A 14,803-nucleotide genomic window follows, 5' to 3' on the forward strand; every position below is an offset into this window, starting at 1 on the left:
GGGTGGTGATAACAGCAACACCTGCGGGAAGAAGAGAACGAGAAGGAACAGCAGCAGCAACCACCTACATTATGTTCCAGCCAGAGTGTTGTGGGAATTTAAATGCATTATCATGTGACTCTTCCCAACAGCCCTATGAAGTAGGTCGTGTTGTCATCACTATTTCACAGATGAGATGACAAAGATTTAGAGATGTTAAGGAGCCTGCCCAAATTCACACAGGTGGTTTGTGGTGGAGCAGGGTCTCAAACCCAGCTCTGCACGAACTCAGGTACTCACCGACACGCCATACACTCTCCCCCAAAATCAGGTGTTTGAGCCCTGACCTTGTTTCTTCCTTTCTGGAGGGCTCTGGGCAATCAGGATCCTACCCAAGATGCTCCTCTCCTCTCAACGTCACCCCATTCCAGCTGCTCTGGTTTTCACCGAGGCCGCTTCTCTCAAGGCTGCTTCTTCAACTGTTTTTCCCCCAGATCCCACTAATATCCCAACACTTGGGCCTCTACTGAGTCTCCAGGGGCAAATCCACCCCCAAGATCCCTTCACAAGCCCAGGGGTCCTCCTACAGACAGAGCTGGGATCAGCGGCCCCTGAGGACAGAGCCTGGATCAGTGGCACCTAAGAACCTAGAGCTCTGCTGAAGTGTATACAGATAATGCCCGCAGCATCCAAGAAAGAAATATTGTTTGCAGCCACTCTGGCGCTGGGCATCCCATGTGTGTCTCACAGGCACCTCAAATCAAATACACGCAAAACCAAATTCTCCAAGGGCCCCACCCCACCCAGCGTCTTCTGCGTTCCTCCACCAGCCACCCTGCTGCCCAGCCTCTTTGTGCGTGACCCAGCCACGTGGAACGTTTCGTTCATTCCTCCATCCTCCCTGTCCTGTGCCCTCACCTAAGGCCTTGGTACATGCTACTCCCCTTGCTAGAAATACTCCTCTTCCCCTCCACCTGACCAACTCTATCGCATTCCTCAGGTCTTGGCTTAGACACCAGACAAGCTCTGTGACCCTCCCCCCTACCCAGACCACAAGGATGCTCCTATGTGCACGTGTAACTCCCCTTACTATTCTTTACTGCAGCGCTTGTTGTATTGTCTGTCTTCATTCTCTAGACCACAGGAGAGTACACCTAAGAATCTAATCTGTTCACCTTTGTATGACCAGCTCCTAAGTACCTGGCTATAGCTTATGTGGAATAACTAAGTGTTGACGAATGAATGGTATCCTATATTAATTAGCAGGAAGTAAAGTGATTTGAAAAAGTGCATTTTCCAGATAGTGGAAGTTCAATTCTTTAAGCACAGTAACTTTTAATTCAGTGGTCAATGAAAATTTACTGAGCAAACACTATGTGCCCAGCACCATGCCAAGCATGTCAGAGACAACACACCAGAGGTGGTCGCTGCCCTTCAGTTTTGGGATCTAATGAAAGCTATGGGCTCCCTTCCCAGTAAAATCTGTGTTAAAAATTTACGTGAAATTTTGTACACAATTTATTTTAACATTAAATCTAAATTTTAAAAAAATCTTTTCAGAGATTATTTCTCTATTTTTTCCAAGCAAAAAGAGAAATTAATACCAACTTTCAGAAAAGAATCAAAAGAAACGCAGTAAGAGCAAACATGAACTATAGTGAGGATCCCGCTGTGGTCCCGCACAAGGGGCAGTGACCAGGGGCTGATGCGGACTCTCAAGCCAGACCACCTGAGTTCAAATCTCACTCTGCCACTGACCGGCCCTGGGCAGACTCATTAACCTCTCTGGCCTCAATATCTCATTTGAAAATGCGGATAATAAAAATGCCTTCCTTATAGGACTGTAGTGAATATTCATGGTTCAGTTCATGTAAAACTATTAGAATAGTGACTAACACAAAAGTTCAATAAATAGTTATTCTCATTGAATAGAAAGTTGAAATTGTGAAACACTCCTTGACATCCAACACACATGATGCTCCTTGACATATAATACCTTGATATTTAATCAACTTGGCTTCTTGGTTTACCAACAGATGCTGAAAACCCTGAGTCAGTCCCAAAGGAAGGCAGCAACTCACCAGATCATCGCTTGAAAAACCCACTCATGGTGGAGTGAGCATCAGATGTCAAGGACCTGCAGCGTTCTCCATGGGTTTCCCAGCTGAATCCACTCCACACCATCTTTTTCTCTCAAGCCAACGAGGAAAGCAATGTCGAGGTCCCCATCACTGATGGGTTTTCCCCAAGGAAGGACTGTGAATCCACACTCCCTCTGCATGTTTCACTGAGCAGAAGCAGCCTTCCAAAGAGAAGGGCGGTGCTCCTAGGTATCTCCAGATTCCTTTTGCTGAGACTTAGCCTGACCTGGCCACTCCTAGGCCGTACAAACGTGTCTTCCAGCAGCACAAAGTTTACAGCCTCGTCCAACCCAGCTCCTCTTAGAAGGCGGTATGGCCAAAACATCCCATTTTTTCGGAATCATCTAAAATGGTGAATTGAAAGATTTATCTCATTCACATGGCCAAAAATATCTAATAAGTAAGCCAAGTCATGATGAATTCCTCTTTCTGTTTTGTGTGTTTTGCTTTACTTTCAAAGAAAAAAAAATAGAGCTTCAGTGTGAGGTTCAGGCAAGTACTTCAAGACTTGCCCTTTGGAGAGCCAGTGAGCTCCTGGGTAGCTGAAGCAACTGTATGTTCTGCTCCATTTCCTGACAATGCCTGTGGAGAAGGGAGTCACCCAAGGTCCCAGCGCCGATGCAGCTGCAGGATTTTGGGACCACTGCAGTCTTTGACAGCAATGCACGTTGGCACAGAAAAGCCCAGCCACAGCAGCAGGCAGGCCCTCGTGCTTCATCAAAGCTCCAAAACCAGATGTGCTGCCAGACAAAGCACATGTTTCATCCGTACACAGATAGCCTTGACATTCCTTTCAGTCAAAATTTAGCTTGGCAATGAAACTGTTTGCCATTTTGAAGACTTAAAAGTTTCCCAAAGGGGTTTGAAACATGAGCCTTCTTCTTGAATAGTAACAGCACGCAGGTAACATACCAACAGGGGCTAGGGGCCCCGAGACCATCATGAGCAGCTTGTGCAATGACCTTCAAAAGAAAGGACCCAGCTGCTGATTCTTTCCACGACCTACTGGAAAATACAGAGCATGGGTCAGCTATTCTAGAAATGTCATCATTTGACATGGGAACTGATTTTCATCTCCTTCCTCTGCTCTGAGCCACAACTCAGCTCAGTCCAGTCCAAGTTAGACAGCTTCACCGTGCGCCCTCCTGTCAGAGAGGCTCCTCTTGCACAGCAACGCATTCAGTGCTTTTGGAGGGGATTTCCAAACGCGGCTTTTGTGTTGAGGTTAAGTTCATATTGTGGGAAACTTCCAGCACTTCCAAGTGAAGCCTTCTTCTCCCCAGTAAGTTCTCTTCTCTCCAGTGAATCTCTGCGAGGTATGTGCCCTTCCCCCTCTCAGGTGTCATGTGATCATTGACTAAGAATCCTATCACTGGACATTGAAACCTATATGACTTTATAAAGCAATATCATCCCAATAAATTTAAGAGAAGAAAGGTGGATATAAAACATGTGGTATTCAAAAATAAGAAACAGGAACAAAAATAAAAGACCAAAGATTATGTAAGCTTCACTGCACTCTGTTCATTTGACATTTTCTGCCTTAAGCTAGGATCAGTGTAAACACAAACAGATGCACATAAGGATAAAGTGAAGGTACACTTTCACAAATTCCTTTCAAAGGGAAAGTATTAGACAACATAATACAATGACAATGAAACTGTCATTACCCAGATGCATGTGCTAGCATCTCTGCATCCTAAACACTTTCAGAGTAGAATGATACCTTAATATAATTAGAGAAAAATAACTTTTTGCCACAGAAGGTAGTGTTCAAATAAAGAAAGAGGCTTTTGATTCTGTCTTTGACAAAGTAACTAGTATCGAATTACCTATAAAAACTGGATAGAGTAAAACAACAAAAACCCAGCTCTTTGAAGATATCGGAGAGCAAACAAGGCAGTCAGGTCTGGAGGACCCAAGACCCCAGGAAGATGGGAAATGTACCAGGTGAGCTCTATGTTCACCATTGTTTGTCCTCCGACAACACCAAGTGTTGACAAAGACGAGGAACAACTGAAACTCTCACATGTTGCTGACAGGAATGTAAATTGGAACAACCACTTTTGAGAACAGCTTGATAATATCTATTAAGCTGAACATACAGCTTCCTTATGACGATGCAATGTCACTCCTGGATATTATACACAAGAAAAATCAATGTTTAAGTCCAAGAAAATGTTCAAGTACGTCTGTGGCAGCATTATTCATAATAGCCTTAAACTGGAAATAACCAAAATACCCATCAGCATTGGAAAAGATAAAGAAAACATGGTCTATTCATACAAGGAGTGGAATACTGTCCCAAAATGAAAAAGGATAAAACTCCTGCTACACACAGAAACATGATAAATCTCATGCATATAACGTTAAGTGAAAATAGTCTGGCAACTATTAACCAATGTCGCCCCAATATGTCTAATTTAAAAAATTTAAAAATAGTCAGATAAGAAGTATATATAGTGTGATTCCACTTATATAAAGTTCAAAAACAGACAAAACTCCTGATAGAGACAGAGTCAGAATAGTGACCATGCTTGCGGGTGGGCACTGCCTTGGCGGGGGCAGGGGTAGGGTTCCGGGGTGCTGGTAGGTTCTGTATCTTGATCCAAGTAGTTACATGGTTGGTTCACTTTGTAAAAATGCATTGAGTTGTATTCTTAAGATTTATGTACTTTACTATTCTATGTACTTTTAAAAAATCTCCTTAAAAGATAATTGACTTTGCTAGATAATTATTTCATGTGAATGCAATAAATAATGTCTCATGGAGATTATTACATATGTAGAAGTAAAATGTATGATAACAATGCTACAAAGAATAGAAGGGAAATAGAAATAAAAATATATTTCTATTTGGTAAATACGGTAAATAGAAATATACTGTTGTAAAGTTCTTATATTATACATGAAAATGCTATATTATCACTTGAAAGTACCCTGTGATATGTTACCCTAAACTCTAAACCAACCACTAAAAGAAATACAGCTAGTTAGCCAATAAAAGAGAAAAAGCAAAATGATGAAATATGCTCAATTGCTTTAAAAGAAGTCAGAAGAGAAAATGAGAAACAAAGAATAGATTTTAATCCAACCAGACCAATGATCACATTAAATATTGTCTAAGAACTTCAATTAAAAAGCAGAAATTGTTAGACTGGATAAAAATGCAGGAATTAACTATATGCTAGCTACAACAAACATGTTTTAAATATAAAGATACAAATAGGTTGAAAGTAAAAGGATGAAAAATATATATCATTCTGCCTTAGTCCATTCAGATGGCTGTAACCAAAATTCCATAAATGCAATGGTTTATAAAGAACAGAAATGTGTTTCCCACAGCTCTGAAGGCTGGGAAGTCCAGGATCAAGGTGCTGGTAGATTCAGTATCTGCTAAGGGCCCAGTTCCTGGTTTGTAGGCAGTGTCTTTTCACTGTGTCCTCACATGGGGAAAGGAAGAAGCTGGTGCTCTGAGATGTCTTTGATAAGGTCTCTAATCCCAATCATGAGGGCTCTGTCCCAAGGCCCCATGTTCTAACCACCCCAAGGCCCCATGTCCACATATCGTCACCGGGGGAGTTAGGATTTCAACACATGAATTTTGGAGGGGCACGAACACTCAGACCATAGGACATGCTAACACTGATGAAAAGAAAGACGGCTATATCCTCAAACAAAGTAAACTTCACAGCAAAGAATACTACCAGGGGTAAGGCAGGTCATTTCATAATGATAAAGGATAAATTCAATAGAAGGACATAACAATTATAAATGTCTATGCAGCTAATAACAGAATTTCAAAATTCATGAAGCAAAAACTGATAGAAATTAAAGGAAAAATCCACATATCTGCAATTATAGTGGGAGATTTCAATACTATTCTCTCAATAGTTAACAGAACAAATAAGTAGAAAATCAGTTAGGAAGGATATAGATGACTTCGATAACACCATGAACCAACTTGACCTAAGTTATATTCATAGACCACTGTTCAAAACAGCAGAAGACACATTTTTGCCAAGTTTGCTCAGAACTTAATCAAGAGCGACCATGTTCTGTGCCATGGCATAAATCTCAATAAATTTAAAATAATTCAAATTGCACAAAGTATGTTCTCTAACCATAACAGAATTAGAAATCAAAAGCATAAAATGCATAGAAAATCCCCAAATATTTGGAAACTAAATAACACATTTCTATATAATCCATGGGTCAAAAAAAGTCAAATGGAAAACAAGAAAGCATTTTGAACTGAATGGAAATGAAATCCCCAAAATATCAAAATGTGTGGGGGGAAAGCAAAGGCAATGCTTGCAAGGAAATGTACAGCACTAGATGCCTACATGGGAAGTGAAGAAAAGTCTCAGATTATTGACCTCAGCTTCTACTTTAAGAAACTAGAAGAGCAAATTAAACTCAAAGTGAGCAGAAGAAAGGAAATTATTTAAAATATGAATAGAAATCAATGGGTTAGAAAACAGAAAATCAATAGAAAAGAATTAATGCAACCAAAAAATTTTTTGAGATCAATAAAATCAATAAACTTAGCCAGATTAATCAGGAAAAAAAAATAGAATTATTATTCAGAAAGACATCATCTGTGTAGAAAATCCTATAAATCTACAAAAAATCTATTCAAATAAGTGAATTTATTTTTTTAAGATTTTATTTATTTATTTTTTGAGACAGGGAAACAACAGTGTGTGGTTGCCTCTCACACACCCCCTACTGGGGACCTGGCCCACAACCCAGGCCTGTACCCGACCAGAAATCAAACTGGCGACCCTTTGGTTTGCAGGCTGGCACTCAATCCACTAAGTCACACCAGCCAGGGCTAGAATAAGTGAGTTTAGCAAAGCTGTAGAATATAAGGTCAATTTTTAAAAAAAATAAGCCATATTTCTATTAACTAGTGATGAGAAAGTGGAATTAACACTTTATAATAACATAGAAAATAAAATACTTAGGAATAAATCTGACAAAAGATATGTAAGAACTATGCACTGAAAACTATACATTACTGAAATAACTTAAAGAAGACCTAAATGCATGAAGGTACATACTATGTTCATGGCTGAGGTGACTCAATGTTGTCAAGACGCCAGTTCTCCACAAACTGATCTACAGATTCAATGTCATCACAATCAAGAGCCTGTCAGGCTTTTCCTACACTTAACAAGCTGATTTTAAAACTCATGTGGAACTGTGAAGGAACCGCCAAAACCATTCTGAAACAGAACACACCTGAAGGACGACCCGATTTCAGGACAGCGGAGGGAGTGGGAGAGCGGGCACTGCAAGGAGCAGGAGAATATTTTTTGAGTGACGGGTATGTTTAGTATCTTGATTTGATGATGGTTTCACAGGTATATACATAGAGCCAAACTCATCAGATTGTTGGCCTTATTTACGTATGGTTTATTATATGTCAGTTATACCTCAGAAGAGCTGGTAAATCTCATTTAGTCCTCATGTCCAATTTTTAGAGGCACTCATACTATCATCTCCATTTGACATATGTGGAAACTGAGGCCCAAGAGGTCACGTGACTTAAATGGAGCAGGATCATACAGACACAAACATAAGGCCTTCTCAATCCAGAGCCCAAGCTCTTAAGCTCCAGGCCATACGGAAAGAAATACTTTCCTATCTGCCTCTCATTCCTTCAGCAAGTACTGACAAGTATGATCTTACAGTGCGCCAGACTCTGTGCCTGGAGTAAGAGATAGAGTAGTGACAGAAAAGGTCTCCCCAGGGCCTTCCTACACCTGACTTAACAGCATTGCCCTTGCTTCCCTCCTGTTACATCCTGACTTCACTCAAAACAGAAGAAATACGTGAGTTTCTGCCGTGGGCCAGGCCATCTGCCTATGCAGTCTCCTTTGACCATCACAACGCTAAGAGATAGGTATCCTTTCCATCTTACAGATAAGGAAATGGAGGCACTGGGAGGTGAAGATGCTTGCCAGGATCGCAGAGATAGAGAGCAGCAGAGCCAGGCTGCAAATGCAGACCTTCCTGCCTCAGAAGCTTAGGGTCCTCTCTTTGCTCCAAGCTGCCTGGAATCACACAGTTGCTCCTGCCACAAGAGTCCAAACGAACCCTGTTTTCCTTACAGACAAAAATCACAACCAGGTGCCAGGTCCTCATGGATAAAAAGAGCTGTTTACTAAAGGTTCTGTTTTGTGTTATTAATTTATTTAAAAGGAAATTTGGTTTCTAACCATAACTAATGTCATATCCACACTCAAGAAGGGAGTAAAAATGAGTCTGGAAGTTGAAAAGTTGGTTTCAGTGAATCAAACCTGCTGCTGGTCTATGCCTACAGCCCAGGCCAACCAACTCCTGCCCCAGCCAGCTCTCCCCAGCCTCTGCCCAGGGAGGGACTCCAGCCTCTGCCTCCATCACGAATGGAGCTGGAGAAAGCCCTTTTCCACTTTGCTTCTATTGTCACAAGAAAGTGTCATAATAGATACAGCAGTTACTAGGAAATGAGAAGCAAATAACAAATGCAAGGTCAGAGCAATAACAGATGAAAGAGACAGCTGCTCAGGCTTCCAGCGCCAACAGCAGTGCTGAGGAGCATTAGGCCAGAAGCCATGACCCCACCCACACCTTAGCGCAACTGGAGGGCACCCAGCCCATGCCCTTACTACCTAAGGCAGTTTTTTTAACCAAGGGAAGCAGTACAGCACAGAAGTCAAGAGGATTCAGCATTACTACTACTACTATTGCTACTACTACTACCTTCTAAATGTACTGAACAAGTAACACTGGGCACTGTACTGGGTCATAGGATATGGGGGAATGGTACTGCCACAGCCCCTGTATAAATGGAGTTTATAATCTAGTGGGGAAACAGACTTGATATAAATTATTCCAATTTTAAAAGTCAGGACACTTCAGCACAACGGTGAAAGGCACTGCCCAGGAGAAGCGGTGGGTGGTGGGCAGGAGGGAACCCAAGGGGAACCTGCACTCCCCTGGAGCTCTGAGCTGCTCACTCCATCCCCAGGAGGGGTCGAGGAGTCGGCAGTGAGAGGGGAGGGAAGAGCACTGCAGGCTGAGGGCACAGCACGCGGGGAGGGGCTGGGCTGCAAGGGAACCGAGGCAGCTGCGGGCAGCCGGGCCCTGGAGGCCTGGGGGCTGCTGCTGGCCTGCCGGGCAGAGTCTGGGCACTCAGCAGTGGGGAGCCTCAGAGGTGCTAGGCAGGACGGGGAAGCGGTCAGACTCTGGCTTTAGAAAGATGTCTCTGGATGCAGAGAGGCATTTGGGGGCCAGGACTGCCCATGGGGAGACGGGACCAGAGAGGTGGCAGTACTTAGGCCAGGCTGGGGAGGCGGAGGGAAATGGTCTAAGAGAAGTGCCCAGCATGTGACCTGAGAGAGGGGTTTTCATGATGTCAGCGAAACCGATCTCCTCTTTACAAATAACTGCCTGCTGGCAAAGCTCTTCGCTTCTCCCAGGGCCCAACGCTGTGATTCCAAGGAGCGGTAAAGACACACAGGGTTTGTCCAATGTCCAACACTGACCTAGGCCTTCTGGAATGCCCGCTTCTTCAGAGCAGGCAAACAGCATCCAGACAAAAGGCCAGAGGGTCAGGTTCCTGAACCCACAGGCAGTGTTTTCCTGAACTGCAACATGTCATGTGGCCCAGAAGAAACTGTGTACTTCGGCGGGGAGTCTCCGTCCCTGCTGGCCAGCCCTTCTGCCAGCCAGCAGACGCTGGTCAAGTACCGTTCCGGGGTCAGGTTCTGACGAAGGGAAGGGTGCAACCAAATCTGTCTCTAGAGCCAGTGGCCCACGGGGATGTGAGTTCTATCTAGATAATGTCCCAAAACATCCGTTAATGTTGCTCCTACCTCATCACTCTAGGTTCTGCCTCTTCCTTTGAATACCAGGTTCCCTCGAGGGCCACCGTGAGGAGGAGGGCTGAGGGTGGCACACCCACCCTGACCACCCTGTGCCTGCCTGCGCTAACACCAAGCACCTGGCCTGTGCCTTAACCCAAGTGGCAGGTACGGGTGACACTCTGGCCCCTCGCCTCATGAGGCTCCCAGTCCTGGCCCACAGCTTTCTTCCGGGGGAACTTCAGACTATCTCCTGGTGCCTCCACCTCCCTCCACGGGGCCGTCAGCTCTCAAACCAAAGATGGAGGATGTCCTTATACCAGCAGCTCTGGCTCACGGTCTTCCCTTTTTCCATCCTGCTGTCATCTCCAGGGACGTCACTAAACTGACCGGTGCAGCTTCTCACCACTGGGTCACAGAGTGCCTCAGCCTCGTCCCAGAAAGACCTTCACCTCCCCTCCACTTCAGCCTCCAAAAAGGCACAGCTGTCATCCCTTCAAGCACAGTCAGCAATACCCCGCCTCCAAGATCCTGAACTCTGACCCTCTGCCCCCTCTGTGGCCTCCGGCCTCCCTCTCATTGCCCTGCTCATCAAACCTCTGCTTCGTCCGCTGCTTGACTTTTGGTCCCCCAGCCCTTTCTGCCTCTTCCAGGCCCTTGGCCCTCTCCAGCCCTCTGGCCTCCCTTCCCCGAGGCAAAACATTGCGGACCACCCAGCTGGACCTCCAGGACACTTCCCTGGGCCTCCTCCTCTCCCTGGGGTCACTTTCTCTGCCTCCTTCTCGGCCTCTGCTTTTCCTTCTACTCCCCAAATACACAGCCCACTGCTCTCTCTCCCACTTCTCCCCGCCTCGGCTCCCATAGCAGCCTCGCAGTCAGGACAGCACCAGGCCCTCTCCTCCTCTCTGGGCTGCGGCAAAGCCTGCTCTCCAGTCTCCCCAACTCCAGTCGGTTCCACCTCAGATGGTTAGAACGAACCTCTAAGATACAAATCTGCCCTGCCACTCCCCTTCTGAAGTCCTTCAGGGAATCCCCAAAGCTAACAAGATAAATCTCTGCCTCCTGCCAGTCCCTGATGCCCCTACAGCCCCCAAACTCTTCTTGTCTACCGTTCGTTTATGTTCTGCCCTTCACTGGGTCATGCCAACATCCCCTTTGTCTGTCTCTCTAGCAGGTAGCGTGGTAGGCTGGTGCATGAACAATGGCGTGAAGCCTACCTCCAGGAAATCTGGCAGCAGAGAGGGAGCAGTGTAGGCGAAGGTGACAAGAGGACTGGGGAAGACAGAGGCACACAGAAAGGCTTTCCACCTGACTCGACCTGCTACTCACTGCAGCTCGTGGGCATCGCACTCGGGCCCGCTAGACACCCACCCGCGCGCCTCTGTGACCCTGCATGCCCCCAATGCCAGTTGGAAGAGAATGACTTCAGGCAGGCCTTTGACATGCCAATATCCCAGTAGCAATGCCCTCGGGGAGCACAGAATCAGGAGAACGCAGGCTTGGCTTTTCTTCTCCCCAGACACCAGCACCAAAGGTGGTGCTTAGTTTTGCTCAATAGATCATCTGCCTTTCCAATGAGCCATTCTGCCTGAAATGCCCATCCCAACTCTCCCATCCCATTCCCCAAATCACGCACAAGATGCAATCCCTTTCAGCCTCCAAGGCTCCAGGCCGATGCCCCAATTCCAAGGCAGGGCGAGTCTCCCTGTGCAATGTCTGCAGGGTCCTCAGTGCACCGGGGTGCAAGTCATCAGCAGCCCTCTGCCTCCCTGCCATCCGGGGGACCAACCAGCACGTGAGCTCAGGTCTGAAGGGCTCCATGAACAGTGCCCTTAACCACGGTGCTACTGAAAGCATCGCCCATCTGGGCCCCTGGCCTCCCACACAGGCACTGCTGAGCATTCTGCTGAGCCTGACCTCACGCCATAACACACGGAGCCTATGTGAACGTGTGCTGGTGAGAACTAACAGCCACAGGTTACTGGGAACTTATGCATGCAGGCACTGAGCACAGTTCTCACGTGCCATTGCGAGGTAAAAACTATGACTCCCCCTATTTTACACTCAAGGTCATTGAAGCATAAAAAGAGTGAGCAGTAACTTGTCCAAAGCCCGAGCTGCAAAGGGTGACGCCAGAAGCGAACCCCAGCTTTGTCAGGTTGAGTCCACACTCTTAAGCACACTGTGCAGGGTTAGCGGACCCAGCCGCTCGGCTTGGCTGGCACCCTGGGCTGAGTAACGCACACACCGGGCTCATTTTCAGCACATTCTAAGAACAGCAGTTCCCCCTTGATGCTGCTCCACATTGAAACTAATGACAAAAACAGTGCTGACATTTAAACTGGCTTCTGAGAAACTGTTGGACCTTCAAGTCCATAGACTGGGAGTTGGGCACAAAGACAGATTTATTGGTAGGGAACGCCGGTGGAAACAAAGTGCCACCCTGAAAACGTACCTTCACAAGCCTGCTGCCACTGGGACCCCTCCAAAGGACGTCCTTTACAATGCAGCCCTCGCCCCGGCCCCGGCCCCGGCCCCCAGCCCCCGGCCGGGAAGAATCTACCCAGCCCCGGCAACCCAATCTCCCGCTGTGGTGAGCGGGTTCTAGGCCACAGCTTGTAAGTTAAACACAGCTGTGAGCTATTATACTGCAGCGCTGTATCTGCGTTAACTCGCCAATTTTTGATAAAAATTTTCACTTGTTAGAGTCACCAGGGAACAGGGCAGTCCTGGTTCCATATTTGCTAACTTCCATTTTCCTTGCTCTCTGCCAATCCTTAACTCACCGTCTGCCTGGCTTCCTCTAAACCCTGGGATGATGCTCTCACAGTCTCCCTTGCAGAAAGGAGCAGAAGCCAGCTCTACCCTGTTATCAACAGCATTTAGAAATTTGAGTCTTCAAAGGCTGAGCTCACCACGCAAAAGCCCTTGCTTTGGGGAAAGTGGTTACACCGCAAACAGGCACCCTGGTAATACTGTTCCCTTAACGGGTCCCCCGCCTGCAGCCGTGTGCCTAAGCACAGCCCGAGTGCCCTGCTACAGCACTCCTCGCACTCAGCCATTCATTCATCCTCCACCCGCTCAACAATGTTTGCGGAGAATCTACTATGTCCCAGGCACTGGGATAATGGCGGGGTCTCTCAGGAAGCAAATCTCCAGGACCAAATGGGTGTTGACCTCCTTCTCTGCCCTGGTGCTTCCAGAGGACCTCCGGGAAGTGAAGGAGGGAGCCCCCCGGGGTGTGTCAGTGGTAGGAATGAAGGGCGAGAAAATAAGAAGAGGAGGAACTAAAGACAAATAGAGTTGCAAAGAAATGGTAAGCTTTAACAGTAGTCTGCTGAATAATAGTAACACTGATATTGTTATTTTAAAACTATTTTCATATATGATGAGATAATGCAAAAAGTAATTATTTAATGTTGTTAGGAACCAAAATTGTCAATGTCAAAAACATCATGAAAATTGAGGGAAGTTAACAACCCTGTTATGTTAGACTGGGAATGGAAAGATCAACATTGTATTGGTCGTGTTGCTACAAGATAACGTGGTATAACACCCAGCCCTCAAATCTCAGAGGCTTACAGCAACAACATTTATTCCACACTCGCAGGCCTGTCGAGTGAGTGCGGTTCAGCTGGCCTCTGCTGCGTGCCCTGGGGCCGGCCCGGCTGGGCGGGAATGCAGGCTTTGGGTCTGGGATTCGGGCTAAACGAGCGAGAGCTGCCGGCACACCACGGAGGGTGGGGATTCCAAGGGGACGGGCAGAAGCTTGTCGTGCCTCTTTCCACCTCAGCTCACCCCCTGTACCCTACCACTTGTGCCTAAGTCACAGGGCCAAGCCCAAAGCCTATGCAAGGAAGACATATACACCACCCACAGGGAAGTTATGAAAAGGATGAGGAGGGAAGTTGTGAAGAACTAACACCACCCGCCCTAGTCGCATGAGTTCTCCTTTCAAAAAATAAACATTTCCTAGCCCAGTCCACTGAAAAGACCTAGCAACCCAGTAGCAATGAATATCTTTTCACCCAGATTGTGGTTTCTAAACATCATTCTCCACTAAAAAAAAAAAACCAACACCCCTGAAGGAATGAATGCCTGAATCCAGGTCTTCCGTAGGAAATATACAACAGCACACTGGTATCTCTTGTTGTACCAAAGAGCAAGGAAGTTATAAAAAATCAACAGGATCATGTTGATACAGGAGATGACATGAAAGGGCTCCATTGGTTAAAGACAGGACAATTCGGGCATCAAAAGGAATACTGACTACAACGGATTGAAAAGCAGGTTCCCAGCCCACTCTTACGCAGGAATCAGAATCTCCAAGGACGGAGCCCAGGCATCCGTACTTGTTAACAGGAACGCCCAGCTGGTTCTGGTGCACAGCCAGGGCAGAAAGGCACCGGGCCGCAGGCTCCCTCATCCACCGGGGGCCCAGGTCGCTCACAGGGCCCCTCTTGCTCTCAGATGCTGGCCTCTGCTTCCTGAAAGTCTTGCCGACAACAAACTTAAAATTGTCCCCTATTCATGTCCTTCCAACTCTCAGGTGGTCCAGCCACAATGTGGCAGGCATCTTCAAGGGGAAAAATTCTAGTTTTCAGGCTGCTAACAAAAATAAAAACAGCAAAAAAGCTGGGGTGGCTCCCAGGGTTCTCCTTTTAACCACAATGTTGACAATGACAATGCGGAACAAATGCTTCCATTTTTAGCTACTATATCATGGATCCAAGCACATTCAAGTCTGGGGTTTCTCCAGATACCTCAGAGCAATTAGTAGCAATTAGTTCTTAACCTCCACTCTGCACCAGGATCACCTGGTGAGCTTTT

General features: G+C 46.3%; 1 protein-coding gene across 1 annotated transcript in view; it reads right to left on the reverse strand.

Moving 5' to 3' along the window:
- LOC129079261 (zinc finger and BTB domain-containing protein 34) overlaps nt 1-14,803 on the reverse strand; it is a 265,100-nt gene that overhangs the window by 173,642 nt on the left and 76,655 nt on the right. The window lies entirely within an intron of this gene.

The sequence above is a fragment of the Pteronotus mesoamericanus genome, unplaced genomic scaffold (assembly GCF_021234165.1).
Source record: "Pteronotus mesoamericanus isolate MK-2021 breed Mesoamerican mustached bat unplaced genomic scaffold, CSHL_Meso_final contig_78, whole genome shotgun sequence".
Taxonomy (NCBI): domain Eukaryota; kingdom Metazoa; phylum Chordata; class Mammalia; order Chiroptera; family Mormoopidae; genus Pteronotus; species Pteronotus mesoamericanus.